Raw genomic sequence first — 25,185 nt, 5'->3', positions numbered from 1 at the left:
AGTGGCACATAATTCAAGTTTCCCGTTGTCAGCCTGTTGGGGTATTTTTTTTAGAGAAATCTCATATCTTGGTGCCTCAACCTCAAGCGATTTGCCCCCTGCGTAGGTTCAATATTCATATACCGTATGTCTTGTTTTTGTCTACGCTTGCTGTCCCAAGTGAGTTTCAATAAAGGATGGTTGCTTGTCCCCTTTGAAATAGCTTCAATCAAACTAATATCATGGATTATCGAGCTGGAGACAAAAATATAGTTCATGATACTAGAGATAACACCATTGGACCAGGTTATCTTCGCCGGGTGGTCCGCCTTGATTTGCCCATTCTTCAGCTCCAACCATTCAGCAGCTCTAACTTCCCTGGCCATTGAAAATCCCTGCAGAGGAAGCCAAAGTGTCCCACTATTCCCTATACAGGGGCAGTTCTGATCGCCCCCCAGGATTATTAAATGTGGATTATGCTGCAAAACTAAGCTATCAGTTGATTCTATTACTGCGTCCATGAACGCCACTGATCTAATAGCCGGCAGATTCCAATACACATTCAGGATACGACCACACCAAACTTCACGGGCGGCGCCTTCCTTCATATTTATAGTTATACTTTTGAAAATAGGGTTTGAGCTCCAAACTGCAACCACTGCCTTCCCACTCCCAATTTTCTCAAAAATAAGCAAATCCACCAAGGGGTGGCCTCTAACACCTTCATAGGCAGGATTAAGAAAGGAAGTATAGCCTTCTAAAGTAGGGGGCAAAAGGAGCCAGGTCTCTTGAAGGCATATCATATCCAGGGAACCTGAAAGTATCTCTATATCTGTTGGTAAGTGTAAAAAAAACTGTGGTATTCCAGAAGGCTATATGCCATGAAAAGACTTCTGGTTAATTAGAGGTCTTATAAGAAGAGAACCCTGGATCTCATCAAAACAAGTTTCCCCTTCAGCCAGATAGGCTTGTAGGCTGATTATACATTTACTTATATCCATTCTATTCAATGTGACCTTCAAAGGACCCTGCAACTGCCTCGGACATCCGGGGTCCCTTTTGTTGCACGCTTCGTAGTGCCTTCCAACCTCCTCAACGTCCATTTGGAGAGGGATTGTTCCAGCTTCTGTCAAGATGTAACACATCTGTAAGATCACACCCCGAGTAGGGATCGCAAGTCTAGAATAAACACTTTTTTTGACCAATCAGTAAGCTCAAATCCCATCGGAAGAAGCAGATGTGCCATTTCCAATGAAGATGTCCTGATACCATTCGATCTGAGATGAAGAATTACCCTATCTGTGCGGCTTTCTTTTGGAAACTCCACTATCATGATGCCTTACAGTGGAGAAGGGGCAGGAAGGGGATGTGTTGTAGAAGTATCATCACATTGGAGCGGTTGCAAATAAGACCATCATCGACTGACAACAGTCGTTCCAGGCTCACCCTGTACAATCCTATATTAGTGCTGACAGTTTTTTGTAGTTCAATCTTTTTGGCCTGTGTTGTATTATTAAAACCTCCCCTCTGCGATCTATGTACACACTCGGACTGAACTTTGCGGGTAAATGGACCCACTGGACCTAGATCTGAACGATCTTGGCTCAGCAAGATTTTGTTTTTTATTGCTGCTTGTCGTTTTTCAGCAAGAGTCCAAAACGGAGTAGGGTCTTTCATTGCTTTCAAGCTTGGAAAATTGTCGATGACAATAAGGTTTAAAATTGAGCCTGGGGTCAATCTGGAGCAGTGAGAGTCCACTTGAACAAGGTTCCCCGAAGACTTCACTAAGTTGACATTCAAAGCTGGGGAACCCTGAGACTTTCGCGCTTCATCACAGAATTCTTCCTCCTCAATCGTATAGGTGGGGTAACGTAAGCAATCCATCTCTGCATGATCAAATGTATCCCCAGACTCACCAGAGTCAGCATAGTATCTATTCTGAAGTGTACATTCTGGATTAACCGGCTCACAACCATCGACAAAGAAATTATTTTTCGGAGAAGTGTTGCTTGGGATCTGGAGGTTTCTAATAAAAGCACAGGCTTTATTAGAATTCTGGTTCCAAGGTGTCAGCACCTTCTTTGATTTATTAATTTGAGGCATCTCTTTGGAAGCAGCTCTGTTAAGTTTCCTCTTTTTCCTTTTCTGAAATATGAGAAAGGGCTGTATATCAGACGTTGTACCATGTCACATTAGCCGCTGCACCGCAGAAGAAGTGAAATGCGATTCCAGCACCTTTGTCATCTGAGCCACTGGTTCACAGGCAGCCAGGCTTTCTTTATCAGTTCCACAAAATATTATCCACGGCAGTTGACAACGAGTTGGAAGAAGTTGCAGATTTTTCCTGTGGGATGTACTGACCCACTGGGCTCTGCCCTGCGACATCACTGTGTGCTGGTGGCACCAGAACCAGCAAAAAGGCAGCAAAAAGCCCTAAGTGCGCTAAACCTATGAAAATGGCGCTGTGAAACTGGAAAAGATGGCTGCCAATCTACTTTGCCTGTTTGAGTGGTGGAACAGGAGACCACCCTGCTGAAACCTGACATTGGGCTGCCCACAGTGTGAAAATGGAAACTACATGAAAGGCAGTGCTTTATTGCAAGGAAACCCAGAAGTGCTCTGAAATCCTTTTTTCCTTGGTTGCTGAGATTACAAAATAATGGTTACAAACATCAGGAAATATCCAAAATCCTTGCTGGGTGTTACCCGTCACCTTATTAAAGGAATCCACATAAGCACACAATGTCAGGAAAAGCAGAATCTATCACCAGAAATATCCACATTAAAAAGTGTGCTTGTCTGTGAAAATCTGTCAAATATGGGCACAGTACCACCGGCTGCCTGTATGACAGCTGCCATTTAATTGTATTAGAAGCTTAAACGTGTGCAGTTAAAATCAAATGGTTGGAATTAAGTGACTTGCCATCAAAAGTAATATAGGTTGCAACTATTTAATCTCTATGTTTTAAAAGACTGGAATTAGAGTTCTGTTTGCCTGTTTTGAAATTGTACGTTTATTTTAATCAAAGAAAAATTTAAACAAAGTGATTTTTAAAGTCAGCCTGATGCCAGCCAAAGAACTACAAAGCAAATTCCACAGCTTGCCCCCAACAAAAGACACCTACCTCCTGCTCTCTGGCCCAGGAACTCACATTCAGGTGTTAATGAAGAGGGGAGGGGATTTGAGCTGCTGCTCCGGGGAGAGACAAAGGACTTCCTTGATTGAAAAGATATGCAGATGCAAGTGTCAACAGAAGCCCCTGCCAGAGGAAAGAGGAGGGGATTGATCTTGAGCCACCAGAACTTTGGGGGCGGGAACAGACCGTTTTGTTTATTCTTAAAACACACAAAAGTATATTTTTGAAAAGGACTGACAAAGGACTGTGCAAATTTGTAAAAATTGGAAAATTACAGTATTGTTAATGTGACATTTTTGGTCACGTTTTAAAAGTAGTCAGGACTCTGTGCTATGTTCAGGGACTGCAGAAATGTGTTTTTTGTAGCAATTGTATTGATGCCAAAAAAATGAACTTCATATGATTATGCCCAGATATCATGCGCACATATGTGCAATATTGTGGACAAATCTGACATTGGGTACCAGACCAAAAGTGCGAAAATTTGCCAAATCTAGACCCAAGCTCTCCCGGCGACGAGGCTTGGATGAATACTTGCTCCACAAAATATGGATAGAGATATGCTTTTGCTCTCAAGTTTGTAAATTTGTAAATATGTCTTGTATGAAAAGTAGATTTTATGTGCAGAAACAAAGGGGAGGGTTTCCCTGGATCTTAAAACACATTGGCATGATGACAACACTCTATTTTCTTCTGAAATCAAGGGATAGGAAAGACCCTAACCAATAGAATACCTAGGGATGTGCCTAGTAGAATTCAGCATACCCACCCCTTTAGGAAATACATGAATACAGACCGCTTGGGGCCTAGAAGGACACACATGCAACCACCAACCGATTGCTGCTGGAGCACTTTGCAAGAGAAATCCATATTCCAGACTCCAGACTCCAGAACTTTGAAAGCAGAAAGGCCCATTTCCAAAGCTGAACCATTCTCAGCTTGGCCTTTAAAAATCCAGAAACCAGATTTTACCCCAGACCTCTAAGGGGAACAAAGAACAGCCTGGCTGTGCTGTGCTGCTTTCCTACTAAGAATTCTTGCTAGAATCCAAAGATCCAACCAAGTAGAGCCGAGCTGTGACCAGATAGCTGAGAACCAGAACCTGTCAGATCCAGTCCAGTCCCACCGTGCGGTGTCCAGAGTGCCTTGATGATTGCAGAACCAGAGTGCCTTGAGTCTAGTCCGGTGTGCTAGCTGAATTCCTGTCCAGAAAGATCTCAGACCAGATCCCTGACGGGTCCATTCCAAACATTTGTAGTGAGTGTCCATAGCATAGGATTGTCAGTAGCAAATGTATTGTCCATAAGTCATCCTATCCAAACCCAGTTTCCTATATCCAGAACTGTATTGCTAGAAATCCTTTTGTCTTGCCTGAACTCTTTCTCATACCCTATAGTCCTTTGTAATAATAGTGTTAAAATCATCTTTGCACTGGTATATTTTCTGAGGAAAGGTGAGCGTCTCGGCAGGCCGAAACCATCCAGTCATATCCTGGGTTGGTGGCTGTGCTGTCATGTAGTTTGCATCTTCATAGTCTCCCCTAGTGTAAAGAAACCTTATTTGTAAATTTAAAAAGCACATTCTTGTTTTGCAAATTTGCCTCTTTCTGAAAAAAACGACCTCCACAAAAACCTTCATAACTTCTTTACCGTGTGCGCTAGAGACGAAATTTAAGTGTCTACTTGAAGCTAACATCCTCAGCTTTCCAACAAACCCAAAAACCAAAATGCAAACCGCATATAGTTATTCCGCAATCGCCCTTACCGCGCACGTAAAAGTTTGACGCAAATTTTTCATTTGGCTCAAATCTATCATGTGTGAAATAGCTGTTCATTGCATCCGATCTCAGAATTAAGTTTTCAACCTGCTAGTTACTCAATAATCATTGCTAGTGTTTGTCTGACACCATAAAAAGAGGCTCACACTAGTATTGAAAAAATGTTTGTGAATTAAATCCATTTTCAGTGTTTTACCATTCATTCAAAGCCACATTCAAAACCATTTTGACAAGTTTGCAATCATTCCTGTTTCTCTCTCTGTGTTTGTGGGGGAGAAATTGGGGTTGATACTCCTTTGTTAACTTCTGTATTCCTGAAACCTGCTTTCTCACCTTCCATCTCTTTATATTGCATATTGGGTGGATTGAGTAGTGTGCAGGGGGAAAGAGTAATCACATTGCATTTTGATTGAACCCACACCAAAGTACTATTCTATGCTGCATTATTTTTCCTATCGTCGGGGGGAAATTCTGCCGGGGTCGGCCGGGCCGTCCGCGGACCTCCAGGCAGGGAGGCCCCAACTCCTCCCGTGTATATCCCAGATGAGATGAGATAGAGTATGAGACGCACACAAGGAGCAAGGTGACTCTGCTGTTTATTAGACAAAACGGCAGGGATGGGTCAAGGAGCGTACACGTTCGTCCTGACACACACACAATCGTGGGGCTCGCAGGCCCTTTTTACTGTATTATGACGCGCTACTTGCGTCACTTCAGAAAGTTAACAAAAAACCTATCGCCACTCTTAATTGGGTGTTCGAGTGGTAGGGTTAGTATAGCACACATATAGAGAATGATATTAGTGGACAAGGTGTAGTCAGGTGGTATATCTGGGTTGTCCCTACAATTAGATACATGAGAATTGTTACATGAAGACTCCTGAGGATTGGCTAATATTGCTGGCGTCAGTGATAAGAGCCCCATGTTCTGATTGGTGCGCCCGTGAGCTTCCCAGCCTGGGACCACCGTTGTTCCCAGCTCTCGGTGTACCTGTAAGTTGCAACAATGTTTCACTATGGGTACATGCAGACAATGTGAGGACTTATTCATAGCTGGACGGGGGACCGCTCCCACTGTTGCAGATGTCCATTGAGCCTTTCAAGTGTATCTGCCAGTGTCTCGTAGCGAGGGATCCAGACGCCTCTGTTCTCCTGGGTTTGGCATCTCGTCAGGTTCGGCTTGGTCACGTGGGGAGGGACCGTGAAAGAGGCAGAATTCTGCACAATTAATATTGTTTTTCTACTGCGCGTCTGGTTTAATTTGTCGGTGTGACTTTAACGTTGGTGCGCGGAGTACGAGGTTGCAACATCGTGCCTTTGATGATTTGCTCTTGGAATGTGGGTTTGCAACATTGCGACCTTGGCTGGTTGCTTCGCCGAGCTCATTCTGCAGGATCAGCAACTGACTCTTGCTTTGTTAATGTCCACGGGAGCTCTTGTTTGAGGCCTACTTGGGCCTGGTGCATAAGTTGTCCGTTTGGTGCACAGGTGCTTTAGGTTATAGGAGCATATAATTTCATGACCAGTATTGTGTCTTCATTATACTTCTCATGGCGGTAACTGGTTTCAAGAGAAGCGTGAGCAAGCTAGTAGAAGAGTTCATGACGCGTCTTGCGTTTCTGCATTCTGAAAGCCTATGTAAAAATAATAAAGATGCACGTCCGTGAATATGCCTGTCGCCTACGTCATAGCACTGAGTATATTCTTCGTGTAGGTTGGTGTGGGAATGTCCAGTGTGTACATTTGTACAGATGTGCTTCCCGTTGTCTAGGTCGTCATGGCATCTCTAACGACGTGTAGATTTTAGTCTAGTTGATCCGTGCCGCAGGTGTCGGCATGGCCAGTGCGGGCTGCTGGGCAGGCAGATGGACACATCCGTATGTTCCTGTACCAGGGTATCTGGTCGTCTGGTAAATGGACAAACTCTTCTCGTGGCGGGTGTCTGGGTCGTGACCCTCTAGGCCAAGCGCGAGAGGCGAAGGACGGGAGCCTGGTCTTCCATTCTCCCACTTCAGTCCCCCCTCTGGTCGACTTGTCGACCACAAACATATCCTTCTCGTTATCTCCTCTTACTCGCCATATCTTAGTTATTCCTCCGAGATGTCCATAATGGTTTACATGATCTTCAAAGGACCAATACATATATTCACAGGTACCTCCAGGAGTACAGTATACCCATCTTCCTATGTAGCTCCTGGGGTTTCTTGGGTTCTCGATCTTCACTGATGGTGGGTCTAGATGGTTGGTGATTATTTGGGTGCGCAGCTTCTCCCTCTCCTGTATTATTACACCTGTATGCTGGCCGTCATCTGCTGGCATCAAGGGGTGCATTCCCACCATTTCCAGCAACTCGTCAGTAGTGCGTGCCTTCCGTGCCTTCCAAAATCTAATTATGATCAGGGTAGCTCCAGCCAATATAGTACAGCCCACTATTATTTTCAGTCCATCTGACAGCCAGGATGGCATCCATGACCATAATAGTGAAAACCAGCTCTTATCCTTGTTCACACCGTTGCTTTCATCCATCATTTTGGAGTGCATCTGGGCCAATTGCGAAACTGCTTCTGTCAGTGTACCATTGTCAGCATCATTGGCAGGTATGAACGTGCAGCATGATTGTCCTATCTTTGCACAAACTCCTCCTTCCATTGCTGTGAGAAGGTCCAATACATATCTGTTCTGGAGTGCTACCATCCTTACAGCTCGCAGCTCCTCTTTTATTGCGTTGAACCCATTTACTGTAGAATTGATGGTCATCATTAGTTCCCATCTAGTTATTTGGAGCCATTTTGCGTTTGCGTAAGCCTGTAGTCCCGGGTGTATTATTGAGGAGAAGAACATTGCTGCTCTGCTAAATAGTCTGTGTTCTGGCGGTATTGATGTTAGTGCCGTTTCCGACCTTCCCCACAGGTAATTTCCTGTCAGTGGCTCTCCTTGTCTTTTTCTTCTATTTAGGATATTTAGGACAGTGTCATTGCTGTTGGTCCTGTTCCCTTGCTCCTCCTGGAGTGGTGCAGATCTCTTTCTTCTCTTATCCCCTTCATCCATTCTAGGAAATTTCGCCACATTGACGTGCTTCTTAGGTACCACTAGTGATGGTACATTGACGTGTACCATTGTGCACACACCATTCCATAGGGGAGGCAGTGTATGGTATGCCTTTTCTCCACAGGCCCAATTATCGTCCATTATTACTGCTGTTCCCGCTCCCCCCTCAGGTAACTCCGTCACACTTGCACAATTGGTGTTATATCCTACGTCCACCTCTCCTTTATGCTGGTAGCATACCTTGGGCGCAGTCAACGGTAGTATCGTTATTGGGTCTTCATCTTCTTCTACCCACGTGAGCATTGGTACATACTTGATCCACGTCGTCCAACATCGGTGATTGTGTGTCTCGATGGTTGAGATAGTTTCTTTTGTTACCATGTTGCTGCCAATCACTCCTATCTCCCAGCTGTTGTCCAGATACACCTTTCCTGTTATCGTCAGTAGCGGCCTCTCCCAGCATCCTTGTTTACCCGGAACTTCAGTGGCGTACCAATCACATGGTAGATACTGCAGTGTTACTTTCTGTGTTTCTCCTTTTGCAGGGCCACTTGTTATATATTTGAATGCTTCAGCATGTAAACTGGTCTTGTGATAACTCAAGTAGGTCTTGAGGAAGTTGTTTTCATATGGGTATGAGTCTCGTGTTTTCCATGTCATGTGCACTACAGTTCCTTGGAATCTTCCTTTCGTCTGGAACAGTGCCAAGTATATTATGCACTGCGCTATCTTCTCATTTATTTCTGTGGCAACAAATGTTCGTGAAGCACTCATGGCGTATGGTATTAATGAGCAGACGTAGCAGCTATCCTCAGTTGTCTGCTTACCAATGCGGGTCATGTGTTGGTACCATATGTTGTTTGTGACGTGTGCTGAATCTTGTACATAATTATCAATACCTTTATTGTCTGAGTATGTGCTGCGTTTAACTCTATTTTGCTTGGGTGCAATGTTACTACTACCACCTGACGTAACACCTGTTGCAGCAAGGAACGGGGTTATATTAGGTTTGGGTGCAGCAATAAAATTGATAGCACAGCTGTACTGCCAGACAGAGGCAGACAAAAATCCGGTGATCATCAAAATCCCTATTATTTTTATTACAACTGCTAATCTCACCGGCATTTTGCTCTTACCTTGCTGCAGTCCTGGCAGCGTATTCTTGCGACGTTAAAGTTGCCCGCCTAAAAATTCTCAGAAATGCTCGTTTTTAGATGTTAGTTTTGTTTTATTTAAGCTCTCCCTATCAAATAGTCATTCAGTGCCCAGGCGAAGAGCTGCTCCCACGCTACTCTAAGTGATCGGTCTCTTAGGACCGGCAAGTATGGGCGGAGGTGGGGCATGTAATATTCTATGGCCAGGAGGAAGGCTGTGTAGTAGACACGTACCCTTCTTCTTTTTAGGTATGTTGGCCTTTTTATTTCGTATACAAATTGGTGTGACAATTCTTCTGGGTAATTATCGTCTGGGAGTACCATCTACGCCTGGACAGTGGACTTGTTAATTAGCTCTCTACTTAACAATACAATAATACGCAGTTCCTGTATGTGCGAGAGAAAAAAGAGAACATTCACGTGTTTACATGTGTATTTGTGCGAGAGAACATTCAGTTTAAATTGCAATTATACAATAATACGCAGTTCCTGTATGTGCGAGAGAAAAAGAGAATATTCACGTGTTTACATGTGTATTTGTGCGGCCAGTGGCTTTCAGTTTAAGTTACAACTGTCCTTGGGAGTCAATGGGCGGGGGGGGGTTTTTGCGCTCAGATGGCGGAAGTATTTTTACTCTTTGAACGTGTGACCATGGGGTGGGCAGTGTAATGATCACCCCTTTCTTCGTCAGTTGTTGTCTCTGGGGTAGCTGGGTAGTGACACGGTAAGGGAACAATTGGGTCGTTGTCTGTGGTAGAACTTCCTTCCGCCGTCGGGGATGTTGTTGCTGTTCTTCCAATGGACCTGTCGTAGGCGCTGGGGCGGGTCTGTAGTTTATATATCTTTACATCATGTAGGTGGTTCCAGGCACGCTTGTCCTTTAGTTTTACTGCTCTTGGTGATACGTCTTCTACCAGATGTGGGCCGGTGAACCTTTTGTCGTTCCACTTCCTATTGAAATTGCGAAGTAGCACGTGGTCACCTTTGGCAAGTTTGCACAAGTTCTCTTTTTCTAATTCTGTACTGGCGCCTTCTTCTTGATTTCTGGTGGACCCGCCCCGCGTGCGCTCGAGCTGTTGAGACACAAACACAACACTAGTAATCAAAGACGACACATATTGATACATTTCATCACCTAGTACACTCGCTGAACTTTCGTGGTCAGTGAATGCCCTTGACGTTGGCGTTAGGGGAAGGCGCATTTGACGTCCAGTAACCACCTCGTGTGGGGTGAGGTGGTGGTCGGACCCTGGCCTGTTCCTTAATTCGAATAGGGCTAACGGAAGGCAATACAACCAACTTTTCTTTGTTGTTTGTTGTATCTTTGCAACTGCCTCCTTCAATAAGCCATTCAGACGTTCACATACACCGTTAGCCTGTGGGTGATATGCACATGCAAATTTGTGCTTTATGCTCAGCAGGGCTGTGATATGTTGGAACATTTCGTTTGCGAAATGCGGGCCATTGTCTGATCTTAACACCTTGCACACTCCCCACCTGGGGAAGACCTCCCTTACTAGGAATTTGGCTGCTCTAAATGCATCTGGGTGTGAACAGGGCCCTGCTTCAATCCACCTAGAAAATGGGCATACTACTACAATCATATACCTATTACCTTGACATATGTTGATCATATCAACATAGTCAATGTGAAGGTGCCGAAAAGGTCCTTCTGGCCGGGGTATGGTACCTCTTATCACTTTTAGGGTATGACCGGCCGTAAACTGTTGACATGTGAGACAATTGCTGATAAAATTTGACACATGAGAATTTAACTCGGGACAGAACCAATCTTCTCTAATTCGTGCTGCAATTATTTCCTTGCCTGAATGGGCTGGGTGATGTAATTGGCTCAGGGCGGTATTTAAAAGTGCCAACGGTATTACAACTTTCCCAGTACCACCCTGGCGCCATAGTGCGTCGGTTGGTGACATTGTACATCCTCTTTTTACCCATATTTCCTTTTCGGCCATTGGTGCAGCCGCTTGTAATTCCATAATCTGTGTGGCTGGGAGATGGGTGTACCCTTCTCTTATTAACATCTCCCTAGCCATTCCCCTCCCTCTCCCTCTCTGTGAGTCTGTGGGGTTCCATATCTCACCAAAGTATGCAGCATATTTCGCATGTGCGTCTGCTGCTGCATTCCCTTTTGAGACGTGGTCTTCACCATTGGTGTGTGCGGTGCATTTTACTAGGGCTAGCTCTTGGGGGTCGTTTATTACTTCAATTAATACAGCCAACAAGAGGGCATGTTGCACTGGAGTGCCATCAGCTCTCCTAAACCCTCTTCTTCTCCATTTTGATAGCCCTGAGTGGACAGTGGATGTAACATATGCACTGTCGGAATATATTGTTACGCGTTTGTTAAAACTTTCCTTTAATGCTAATATTAGTGCAACTAGTTCTGCGGCTTGAGCAGAGTAATGCTGTGGTAACTGTACACACTTCATAGCCACACACACCGGCGCCTCCATCATTTTTACCACTGCTGCCCCAGTCCTCCGTATCCCATCTCCTTGATCAATAGTTGATGACCCATCAATAAACAAAAGCTCACCTCCCTCTAGTGCATTTTCTTCAACTTTTCTAGTGCATGAATATATTTCATTTAGTTTGGTGCAGTCGTGGGCGTAATCTCCCTCCTCAATTATTTCTGCTAGGAACCTTGCAGGGTTAACAGTGCTACATCTAACAATCGCTAGTTCAGCCCTAGACAAAATGATCTCATAACCTGATGCCCTTTGTGTCGTTAGTGTGGACTTGGGTTTATTCAATATTGCAAATAGTGCATGTTCCACAAACAGTGTAGTTGGACACCCCATGGTTATTGCTGATGCTTTTTCTACTGCAAAAGCAGCTGCAGCGAGACCTTGTTCGCAAGGGAAGTGGCCTAACATCACGGGGTCTAAGTGACCGCTGTAAAATGCTACTGGTTTATAGCCCATGCTTGTTTTTTGGGCCAATACTGCTTTCATTACTGCTGAGTCGCAATGTGAAAATATAAAAAAGCGTCGCTCATAGTCTGGGGATGCCAGTACTGGAGCTGTTGATATCGCGTCCTTCAATTCGTCAAATGCCTCCCTCATTTCCATAGTCCACCCCAACTTTTTCTCCCCTTTATTTGCTTCCTTCAAACCCTCAAGCAGGGGTCCTATGTAAGAACTGTAATCAAATACCCATGCTCTACAGTAGTTGCACAGCCCCAGAAATTGCTGCAGTTCTCTCACAGTCTGTGGCATGGGAGTGCTTGAGATGGCCTGTGCTCTTTGTGGTGCAATCTTTCTTCCATGTTGGGATATCAGTTGGCCAATGTAAAGTACCTGTTCCTGACAGTATTGTATTTTTTCCATGTCTACCTTGTACCCCTTTTCAGCCAATATAGTCAACATTTTTAAGGAGTCCTCTCTACATTTACTTTCGTTTATACTGCAAATTATTATGTCATCCACATACTGTAACACTGTGCTTTCCACCTCAACGTTACCCAAATCCATCTGTATTACTCTATTGAAAATTGAGGGTGATTCACAATACCCCTGTGGTAACCTGGTATGTTTCCATTTTGTATTTCGGTAAGTGAAACTTGTCAAATCTTGTGAGTCGAGGTGTAATGGTATTGAGAAAAATGCATTTTTAAGGTCTATTACTGTAAATCGTGATGCTCTGCTGGAATGCCACACAATATTGTGGCCGGGTTTGCTGTTACTGGATATTCTGCTTCTACTATGTTGTTCAAGGGCCTGAGGTCCTGTATGAAGCGCCAAGACCCCCCTTTAGCCTTGCGCACTGGGTACACAGCCGTGTTACATGGTGATTCTGAGGGGACCAATATGCCATTGTTTATAAGGGCCGTTATAGTTTCATATATGCCCTCATCTGCCTCTTTTGACAGTGGGTACTGCTTTACTTTTGGTAGTATGGCACCTTTTTTCAATTTTATCCGTACACCCCCTATCCTTTTTATGCATCCTACGTCATAAGGGCTAATGGTCCATAATGATTTGGGCACCTTTGACATATCCTCCTTAAAGAAAGGGACTGGGGTGCATGCAGGTGCCTCAAGTGCCATCGCAATTTTCTGTGCTATTTGTTCGTGAGCCACTCTTAGCCATATTTCTACACTCATCATGAACACCATTTCCCCCTCCTCCTTTTCTTCTGAGAACAGCTCCTCATCTGACACCTGGGTCAACCTACATCCTTCTGCTAGTGCTATCACTGCCCTCCATGCTCTTCCTTCTTTGTCTTGGGCGTGCACAGCAATATACTCAGCTGTTGCAATAATGCTCTCAATGTCCATTACAAACACCTTTCCTTCTTGTTCATTAACAGGTGTTTCTGGTCGGAACAGATAAGCTGCTGGCCTCCTCCATATTTTCCCTTCTATCCCTGGCATCCATGCAAATGCCATGTCTGTTCCATACTGGAATAGCTCGCCATCTACTGGTTCCGCCCTAATCGCTGTCTGTCCGCAGTATGCTTGCATAATCTGTCGTGCTGCTAGCATGTTAATCCCTGGAGTAGAGCAAATTATACCATCCTCTGTAAAGGAGATTGTCATATTTAACCTATTCATTATGTCCCTCCCCAGTATATTTACTGGTGAGGCACTATAATACAAAAGTGGAACTGACAGATCATAATCTCCGATAGATAAGGGAACGTTATCAGTAAAAGGAACCAACCCTTTAGCCCCAGAAAATCCTTGGGTGTTCATGGCTTCGCCTGACATCTTAAATTTACCTTCCCTTATGCAAGACCGGGTTGCCCCGGTGTCAACAAGGAATGATAACTTTTTGTCACCTATCGTTACCTCTATGCGTGGCTCCTCCGCACTATTAGGTGTTACTGACAGGATGGGACACACCAAGGCCGTCTGTGGGCTGTCCTATTGGGGGTACAATGATTGGCCATTCCCTGTGTAAGGGTTGTGTCCCAAGACCGTCACCCTACCCAATTGCGTTTGTTCAGTTTGGGGTTGTTGTGTTAGCGCTACTTGTTGTTGTGGCAGTGGCTGTTGTTGTGTTATTTGTTGTTGTGGCAGTGAATATGTTTGTGGCTGTTGTTGCGTTATTTGTTGTTGTTGTATGTCCTGCTGTTCTTGTGATGGCCTAGGTTGTGCCTGTTCATTCCATGCTGGTGTTCCTGGCCTGACCCTACACGTACGTGACATGTGTCCTAGTAATCCACAACTCCAACACACGGGTGGTTCCCTGCTCTGCCATGGGAAGCTCCCTGTGTTGTCCTGGTATACCGGTTGCCCTGTGGGGTAGGAATTTCGTCCCCCCACCTGCTGTTGGGTATTATATCCGTATCCTCTCCCTCTCATAAATCCTCCTCTCCCCCTGTTATAACTATAATACCCAGCTCCTTGCATTGGGTACCCTCCTCCCATGTTTGGTGCGTGTAATTGCAGTGGCGGCACTTGCTGTATTATACTTTGTGGAGGTGCTATTTGAGCTGGATCTTGTGCAGCCACTACTTGTGTGGGGCTTTGGGCCATTGGTGTGGGCGTAGTTATTAGTGCCCCTTCCATTGTGTATTTAGTAAGTTTTTTCTGTACTAGTTTGGCCTCTTCTGTTTTCCTGTCCTCTTCCTTTTGTTTCATTTTTCCTTGCCATATCCTGCAGTGATGTACTATAGTCAGCTGTATTTCTGGCCATGGTTTTGCTTCCATTCCCACTACTTTCTTTAGTTGTTTCTGAACTCCTTCTGGGAGCCCTTGTACTAGTATATGATAAAATATGGCTGGTGTTTTATCCCATTGTTCTCTAGTTTCCATGCGCCACTTCTCTTGAATATCCTGGATATAATCAACAGGATCCTCATTCTCACGCATCTTACGGGAAGTAATTGCTCCTATGTCTGATGTGTCTGGGTACTGTACTCTCAGTGCCTGCCATAGCGCATGTCTGCAGTTTGCAAATGGCGCCCCATCATGCGATGTGTTCGTTATTGTTACCCCATGGAATCCCGCTCTCTTCCAAATGTCGTCCGCTCTATCCCCTAATATTGATATTAACAGGCCCTTCACATCTCCTACTGCTAGTTTCTGTCCTGCGGTGTGTTTTTCCATTTCATATATCCACTTACCCGCACCTCCACTTAGTGATGGGAGCCTACATTTTATGTTTTCTTTATCCGTATGCTTCCAAGGTACATACTGCGGTCTAACCCCTCCTCTCTCCAACAGTGGCATTAAGTTGTGTCTTGTGTCACCCTTTACGTTCCATAATATTGAGTCCTCACACCCCTCCTCTTCCCCCGTTTCCTTTACCACTTCAAATTCGTCCTTACTACCCCTGCTCCTACCTCCCTCTCCGTCCTTTCCCCTTTTTTCGTCATTTCCTGTGTTTAATATGGGTATGTTTATTTGTCTGTCTTGCCTGCGGCTAGGGAGGTCTCTAAGCCGACATGCATAGGGAGTCAATTCGTCCATGAAGGGCGCAAGCTTTATTGTGCGCAGCGAGCGTGTGGCGGTTGAGCATGTAGGGTGCGATGGGGAGGGCGTGATGGAGATGGCGATGGTGTGGCTTCATGGGTTTGTTTTTCCACTAGTTGTTGCACCCCCTCCTTACTTCGTTCCAGCTCCTCCCTTCTCTTACTGATCCATGGCGAGTCTATGTTTGTTCTAGTGAGGTACAGCTTATCTAAGCTTTCCCTTTCACTCTTTCTTCCTCCCCTCTCTACTCCTTCTTCCTCCTCACTGCAAAAATCAGTCATAAATGGTATCCCCCACTCTGCCTTTTTCCCTTTTACTGTTACTGTTTCTAAGTCTATTAGCTCCATTTCTCCTCTTCCTTTGTTACCAACTGCTCCCCCTGGTGTCGATGTTGTTGCTACTTCTCTACTTCTATATAAATCCCTCCATTTTTCACTCTCCCTATTACTCCCTTCTCTTTCCCCTTCACTCCTCTCCTCCATCTCCCTACTATTTTCCTCTCTTTTCCTTTTTAGTTCCTCCATCACTTCTTTGCTCATCTGTTCCAATATTCTTTCATCCTCTTTCTTCCTTTCCCATTTCACCCTTTCTCTTTCTAGTGCTTTCCCCTCTTCATATTTCTTAGCTGCCTCTGATACTACCCTCCTCCTCCATATTTCCATTTCCCTTTCTTTATCTTCTTCTTCCTTCTTTTTTTCTCTCAACACTACTCTTGACACCCTGTCTGCTGCTGCTTTTACCCTTTCAGCTTCTATCCTTTGCTCCTCATTTCGTTCCCTTAATTTGTCCAATTCGTCTTTACCCTCTTTCCTTTTCCTCACTCTCTCTTTTTCCTCCTTCTCAAGCTGTTTTATTAATTCATTCTGCTCATCCCTTAGCTTTGCCAATTTTTCCTCCAAAATCTCTTCTCTTTGTCGTAATAGCTCCTCCCCCTTCATCTCACTCTCCCTTGTACTATCCTCGTCTGTTCTCTTTACTGCCTCCCTCTCTTCTCCCGTTAGTGAACCCCGTAATTTTAATAATATCTGTGCAGCTACCCACTCATCATGTCCTATCTCTACAATCTGCTCTTCTCCAATCCTCCCCTCCCCCACTGTCATCTTCCTATGAGCCACATATGGTGGAGGGCTGTATGCCAGGTTCGAGTATCCTTCAGCCGCCCTTAACTGTCCTTCTATTTCTCCTAATTCTCTTAAAGGGTACAACCCATCTCCCTCTGTTTTCACTCCCGGTGTTATATGTATCTCGTTGCTCGGTTCCTTTTTTATGTTGTCTAATTTATCAATCTTTTCTCCTCCCTCTCCTTCATTCCCCGTATTCTTTGTCCTTTCACACCCCTTTTCCCCATCCGTTCCTTCTTTCTTAATCTCCTTTACTTCCGGTGTTTCCCCCATAGTGAACATTCCATTTGGTCCTGGTCGGGACCCCTGGAACATCCTCCATAAGTTAAACACCTCCACATGGCTCGCCAACTTCTTCCCCTTGTATGTATTGTGCAGATGGTTTAGCAGTGAATGTTGGGCATATGGATCGAAACTACCATTAGGCGGCCATGGTGTTAACATTTTGTTATCCGTCCCCTGGGTCCACTCTATGCTGTACTTAATTAATTTCTCCCTATGGGGTGGCAGTGTGGTGCATATGTGTTGTAGTGGGGTAGTGAGGGTGTTCCCCCACCCTCCCGACCCTGTCCCGTATGACATAGTGGTGCCCCACTTGTTACTCTTCCCTTCACTATCAGTTTACAATATACAACCTTATATTGTTTACCTGGCCCCGTAAGTATGGGGACTTACGACAATCCTTTGACAAATTATGCAATAATAATAAAAAAAATAATAAAAAAAAATAATAAAACACAAATATATATATATGTATGATTTTATATTGTATATTCCTTCCCCTATGGCCCCCTGCGGCCGAGGCGTACGCAGCCCCCTGTGGCTGCGTACCCCTTACGACGATCTTATACAGTCGTCCTGATTCCTCGTTCTCCTCCCCCTTTTACACTTGCCGTGGCCGGCGTTCTCCGTGCGCAGCCACGCCCCTCTCCCCTTCTCCTCTTCCGATCCACTCGTTTATCGTTTATCTCCGTATCCGCTCCCTTATCATGTTTCTCTTCCCCACCACTCTCAAACCCAAAGTTCCTTGTGCTCGCGATATCCTATTAAATCCCTACTGGTGACGTCACCGATGTCTTGACGCTACTGGTACATTCTCATTATGAGTTTCAAAATACACTTGCAATCTACCCCCGCTAACCCTACAGCTGTCTTCCTGTCTCTCCTGGAACAAGGTAATCACATCAATAATATAATCGGACTGCGCACGCTGCGTCGCCTCGCGTGTGATACGCCCCTCAACAGGAGGGCTTAACCAGCCAATTATCTTCCGTATTGGGCAACTATGCAACTAGCTACCGCCTACAGGGAAACGTCATCTACCTATCGAGTTTCTTGCTCGAAAAATAGGGAACCTCGTCATCTACCTATCGAGTTTCTTGCTCGAACAATAGGGAACCTCATCTACTCATTGATCAATAAATGTCAAATCGTAGGAAACCACACACACCCACCCCTACACGTTAGTCGCGATTTAGGCCAATCAGTGTCTACGAGCGGCCACACGTGATGTTTTCGTGCTCCGCCCCCCTCTTTCGCGTGATGTAGCCGACTGCTCTCGCACTCGTCTCGTCACCATTCATTCCATTAGCAACACTCAGTTGTTAAACCTTCGCCGCGCATCTGTACAATACCTCCCTCCTCCCTTATTTACTTCCTCCCCCTCCCTCACAATTTCGCATTGCTCGTTGTGCGTGTCATGCTCACCAAGTTCTCTCGATGCAGGGCCGCTCGACTGCGTGCACCCCTCCAAGCGGCTCGCCACCTCCCCTCGTCTGGACCACGTCTGGACACTCGCCAACCGCGGGCGGGATACTTCTCAACCGGCTCCCGAGGGCCAATATCCGGATTGCGCTGTCCGGTCTTCTCGCAGCTCCGCGATGGTCCTGTAGTCCTCAGAAGGGGGCAACGGCAGAGGGGGCCGCGCCGCCGGGCCTCCTCGCAACGGGAGTGCCTGGAAAAAGTAAAAATAAAAAGTCGATCTTAAACAGATCTCAGCAGTGCCTCCAACTTGTCGGGGGGAAATTCTGCCGGGGTCGGCCGGGCCGTCCGCGGACCTCCAGGCAGGGAGGCCCCAACTCCTCCCGTGTATATCCCAGATGAGATGAGATAGAGTATGAGACGCACACAAGGAGCAAGGTGACTCTGCTGTTTATTAGACAAAACGGCAGGGATGGGTCAAGGAGCGTACGCGTTCGTCCTGACACACACACAATCGTGGGGCTCGCAGGCCCTTTTTACTGTATTATGACGTGCTACTTGCGTCACTTCAGAAAGTTAACAAAAAACCTATCGCCACTCTTAATTGGGTGTTCGAGTGGTAGGGTTAGTATAGCACACATATAGAGAATGATATTAGTGGACAAGGTGTAGTCAGGTGGTATATCTGGGTTGTCCCTACAATTAGATACATGAGAATTGTTACATGAAGACTCCTGAGGATTGGCTAATATTGCTGGCGTCAGTGATAAGAGCCCCATGTTCTGATTGGTGCGCCCGTGAGCTTCCCAGCCTGGGACCACCGTTGTTCCCAGCTCTCGGTGTACCTGTAAGTTGCAACAATGTTTCACTATGGGTACATGCAGACAATGTGAGGACTTATTCATAGCTGGACGGGGGACCGCTCCCACTGTTGCAGATGTCCATTGAGCCTTTCAAGTGTATCTGCCAGTGTCTCGTAGCGAGGGATCCAGACGCCTCTGTTCTCCTGGGTTTGGCATCTCGTCAGGTTCGGCTTGGTCACGTGGGGAGGGACCGTGAAAGAGGCAGAATTCTGCACAATTAATATTGTTTTTCTACTGCGCGTCTGGTTTAATTTGTCGGTGTGACTTTAACGTTGGTGCGCGGAGTACGAGGTTGCAACATCGTGCCTTTGATGATTTGCTCTTGGAATGTGGGTTTGCAACATTGCGACCTTGGCTGGTTGCTTCGCCGAGCTCATTCTGCAGGATCAGCAACTGACTCTTGCTTTGTTAATGTCCACGGGAGCTCTTGTTTGAGGCCTACTTGGGCCTGGTGCATAAGTTGTCCGTTTGGTGCACAGGTGCTTTAGGTTATAGGAGCATATAATTTCATGACCAGTATTGTGTCTTCATTATACTTCTCATGGCGGTAACTGGTTTCAAGAGAAGCGTGAGCAAGCTAGTAGAAGAGTTCATGACGCGTCTTGCGTTTCTGCATTCTGAAAGCCTATGTAAAAATAATAAAGATGCACGTCCGTGAATATGCCTGTCGCCTACGTCATAGCACTGAGTATATTCTTCGTGTAGGTTGGTGTGGGAATGTCCAGTGTGTACATTTGTACAGATGTGCTTCCCGTTGTCTAGGTCGTCATGGCATCTCTAACGACGTGTAGATTTTAGTCTAGTTGATCCGTGCCGCAGGTGTCGGCATGGCCAGTGCGGGCTGCTGGGCAGGCAGATGGACACATCCGTATGTTCCTGTACCAGGGTATCTGGTCGTCTGGTAAATGGACAAACTCTTCTCGTGGCGGGTGTCTGGGTCGTGACCCTCTAGGCCAAGCGTGAGAGGCGAAGGACGGGAGCCTGGTCTTCCATTCTCCCACTTCACTATCATTACTCTGTGTGATTGAAGAGATTTATTGTGACATCACCCCTTTGGTGATCATTGTATAACCATTAAAATAGTGTGATATATATTGTGCAAATCCATACAATAAATATTTTTAACTTTGCAAAACAGCCTGCTTCCTGGTTCAGTGTGAACGGGGGGGATTCAAAGAGAGGGGCGTGATATAAGGGTACATCATTCAGAAATAAAAGAACTTATAGACATGAATAAATAATTAAGGGTTTTAATTGTGCATCCCACGCTAGGCATTGACTCCATGAGTCGTGAACATTTTGGAAATACCCTGAGTTTTTCCATTAGCCTGGGTAAGGTAAACCTCTATACAATCATCATTCATGGCCGCAAAAGAATCCGGCATCTGTGAAGTAGAAGGTCCTGCTTTCCTGTTTTGAACCAAGGACTTTAATTGAATCAATTCCAGCACCGAGCTCAATAGGCATTTTTTATCTGCCCCTTCCAGATCGAATGCCTCCTGGAGCTTCGCCTCATGATCCACTCTAGATTGCAAGGACGTGATAAATGATTCAATATATATAATTTTGGAGTGGATCATCGCGAGGAGGGTGGCCTGATCTTTTGCATTCTCATTCATAGTTTCGTACAGCTTCAGAAATGGAGCCAGCAAGATCATTAACGCCACCAGCATACTGCATTGGGACTTAAATTCAGTGAAATTCAAACCCTGTCAAAACCCTGTCTTTTATCACAAAAGGGTTTCGGAGAAAAGACGGAGTCATCCAAGGGCGACATCGCAGCAGAAAGATGATGGTCCTTATGTGCAGGTTGTAACACTCGGTTTTCCATAGAAATGGAAATTAAGCATTGGTGGTCTTTAATTGGAGAGGCCACATTACTGCAAGAAGTTTGCTGACCCATCTCAGATAGTGGATTGAAAAGATTTTGCATGTGGTCAAAAACAGCAAATGCAAACCACTTTGGGTATCCGGAGCACGACAGACGTAGTCCCCTTTATGTCAAATTTGATCAGCCCCCATCACGGCCTCAGTCTCTATAGGGATGATCGCAGACTTCACATGATTGATGTTGTACGGCAAGACCCTGGGTGAAGCTGTCGATCTGAAGAAAATAGTGGTAGCAGGCTGTCTTGGGCATCAGCTGCTGCGAAATATCCTGTTGTAAGCAGCCAACTTGCATGCAGGGGCCTTTTCTACACCCTGGTGGGAATGGGTGGCAGCCATTCTCACCATTTCTTCATCCACGCCCTCTCTATTCACCACTATGCTGTCCGACACAGTCTCACTTAGCAAAATCTCAGTATCTATGAGATCAAGAACCTTATTCCTACGCAAAAAAGCATTTTCGTAGAGATCAATGTCAGAACCTCATCCGTTCATATCAAAGGTACAGGATCTTTCATAGAGGGAACGTCAACATTCAGTTTTGGTAGTTTCTTTCCCTTTCAGTGGCTTAGCAAGTCCCAAACAGTCCACGCCCTTAGAATCCTGGAGCCAAGTTTTAGCATCTGTCGTTGTCGATATCAATGCCTGCTTTTGAGACAGCTCGGGTAAGGGGGATGAGAGCAGGGAATGTTTTTGCATTTTTGAGGCTTTGGAACATAACCCGCTCACCTGTGACTTTAACTGTTGTCTAGTTTGCGGCATTGAGTAAAATCTCATTGATTTCATGGTGGGGTCCATAGCGAGGCCGACACCCTCTGAGCTGAAGCAATCCCCCTCGCTCTCAGAAGCCTCCCAAGCAACACAGCCAACACTCCTGCACACTCTGCGTCGCTCGGTGACTGGAGCAAGTTCTTAAATAGTAGCACCTCCCAGCAGGAGTGAAGATAAAAGAGAGACTCGTTCTCTCATAGTCTCGGAGTCAGCAGCGGTGTAGAGGGCGATGATGACAACAAAGCCAACACACCTGTACCCGTAATGTGCTGACAGTGTCGACACGCACCACACATATAGGACTCTCAACATCAGCAACCCACTATAGACACACTGAAGAGATGGCCCAGATCCCAACTGCCATGTGGAAAGTGCCACAAAGTGCGCAAACCAATAAGGGCACTCATCACAAAGCTGAGTTGCAAATTAATCTTTTACTGTCTTTACCATAGACAGGCTATTTAGAGAAATTAAAAGATCAAATAAAACACGGATGTCGCTATGCACCCACAATTAAGATAAATCAAACAAAAAGAAAAGGAAATTTCCCAAAAATGGCTACTATTTAGAATGGCTCTGGTTACATCTGAGTGAAGTGCCTTGCCTCTGCTGAGTTCAAGGTCAGATAGTGTGTCAGGCATGTTAGGAGCAACACAGTGGCGCTACAGTTGCTACTGCAGGTGGTGGTCTTTACCACAACATATCTCACAGGACAGATACCTGTCAGTTAGTCTCAGCAATGTTATCAGTGTGCTGATGCATTTGTAGTTAGATCAGCCAGTGAACCATGTTCATCTGACTGTTCCTGAGTGCCCACATCTCTCCCACTAGGGCTTCCTTGGCTGTCAGTACCTGAGTTGTCAGTCCTTGCAAGCCCACACCCACTGCTAATGTATGGATGTCATCGGGGTACGCGTGGCCAGCTGATGCCTCTGCATTTCCTCTTCCCAGGTGGTATATGGGGTGGGATGTGACCTGTTGGTATGGGTCCCAGTTCGTACCATTGGGTGTGTGTATGAGGGGTGGCAGCCACAATATCTTCTGGGGCTGTGGATGGTGCCACTACAACATCTTCCGTGAGCGAGACAGACCAGGACAATTCTTCTGATTGGCTGCTCATAGTAACGGGGTCTCCATCCATCCCATCCCGTGTGGAGGTGTCTCATAGTGCTCCTGCCACTCCCTCCTCATCCCCTGTAAGGGGTGGCATCTCAGGAACAGTGTCATACAGTGGACTAGCAAATTAATTCGTAACATGTCTGAGATGCGCACAGGGTGTACATCTTATTAAAGTCAACACACATGAATGTGTCAACACACAGCATGCTTCACTAGTTGTTTTGCGCATCTGCCCGCCGTCTGGAGTTAACCTGCCATTGCTACTTGTAGGCAACATGATATGATATGATAGGTTATTTATAACGCGTTTAATACCCAGAGGTTTCTAAGCGCTGACCAGGGGTTCGAAACTGTGGTACTACGTGTCGTCTTGCGAACACAATGCCCCTGAGCTATATGTGGACACTGCAGGTTACACACATGTCCTCTTGACACTATGCAAATGATCACTGATAGAGTCAAACATGTTTGCAAGAATTGACAGTCGCTCAGAGGTGTGGTGCTCTGAGGTTAAAAAACACGTCATGCTTTCCAATCACACACAGAGGAAATGTACTATAATGATCCAGGTATCCATACAAGCAAATTGCTATAATACGGATTGGTAGGGTGTGTAATGTGAGGGTGTGATTTACGCATGCAGGACACCACATCTCCCCAACAAATGACGTTCTGCTCTACAGGTCATGGTATGTGAAGGTTGCTTACAGTGGTTAAATCTGTCCAATGACCAAAAACATCCATGTACATGCGCACACACAGGTCATGCTTCATTAGAATTGCTCACCTGGACGTGTTGCAGCTGTGTCTGATCTACCGATGCCTACCACTGCTACTCTGTGGGTCAAGCCAGTCACTGCCTCCTCTACTGGGGCCAAAGTGTTGTCACCAAATGGTCCTCCACCTGTGCCTCTTGCATGCACGTAAATTGGCTGCCAACTTATTCTTGGTTCTGAACCTCAAGTCCCCCCAGTACTTTTTTATCACATTTATTGTCTTGTGAGTGATACCCAGGGCGTTTACAGTGGCCCTTTGTTTGCTGCAGAGTGCCATACTAACGCTTGGCCGTGGGCCCTCTGTGCTGTAGAGGGTGTCCTTATGGTCCATCGTGATGTTTACTTTCGCCTCCACTTCTTATTTGGTGAAATAGCTGTCCAGCTGCTCTTTTTCAACTTCATTCCCAGGGCTTTTCCGTCTGGATGCAATTTTTTATCAGCAGGATGTTTCTGGGTGTAAAGTTAAAGCCTTCCAATGTTCTCTGCTGTGTTTCTGGGAACCTCCTGCTTTCCTCACGTTTTCATGGGCATTTGTGCATGTTTTTGTCATCAAGCGTGCTGAGCACATTTTTGACACGTCACATGCCCACCATCATTTGCACCAAAATATGCTGCACCTGACGCAATGCGCACATTTTTTAGGCGCAACTCCATGCACCCACCATCATTTGCACAAAAGTATGATACATCTGATGTGATGTGTTCCATTTTGCGGTGCAGCATCATGGATCCATCATCATTTGCACCAACATGTGATGCTTCATTACTTGAATCATTCTTTGCATTTTTTATGCTGGCACTTGCTCTATCTTGCTCCAAGTGCATTTTTTGTGAAGGGGGCACAATGAGATGCACAGTTGCACGACTGCATCTTTGCACAATTACTCATCTCACTGGGATGCACCTTTTTTGAGAACCTGCTTTCATGTAGGGAGCTGCTGATCACAGACAAAGCAGGGGAATGGGAGTTTTGAAATGCTGGGGATGGCTCCAAACATACAGAGCAACACTGTCTGCTACAGCAGAAGAAGCAATGATTTTGCATGTGCTTAATGTGCATTACTGGAGAGCGCAGGTGAAAGAGTGCAGTTGCGCTCGGATGCTAAATGAACAGAAATAAAATATTACCAAATTACCTTCTGTTTTTGAAGTTTATCTTTCTTTTATTTTCTAACTGGTTTAGGCTTAATTTTCACCTCCTCCTGAGTTGAAAGATCTGCACCAGGTCAAGTTAACCCAGAATTATCCAGCCTTTGTGTGGCCGAACGATCATCCCTAACTTTGTTGAAAACCAGCACTGTGCCACTGAGGCAGACAATTCTGTGACTGCCCAAAAATCAATGGAGCTTGTGGCATTCATTCGGAAGTGCAAAATTACGGGGATGCAAAGACACAGTGAATCTGAGTGTCT

The sequence above is a fragment of the Ambystoma mexicanum genome, chromosome 5p (assembly GCF_040938575.1).
Source record: "Ambystoma mexicanum isolate Mex_15411 chromosome 5p, UKY_AmexF1_1, whole genome shotgun sequence".
Taxonomy (NCBI): domain Eukaryota; kingdom Metazoa; phylum Chordata; class Amphibia; order Caudata; family Ambystomatidae; genus Ambystoma; species Ambystoma mexicanum.
This window is presented reverse-complemented; position numbering follows the sequence as displayed.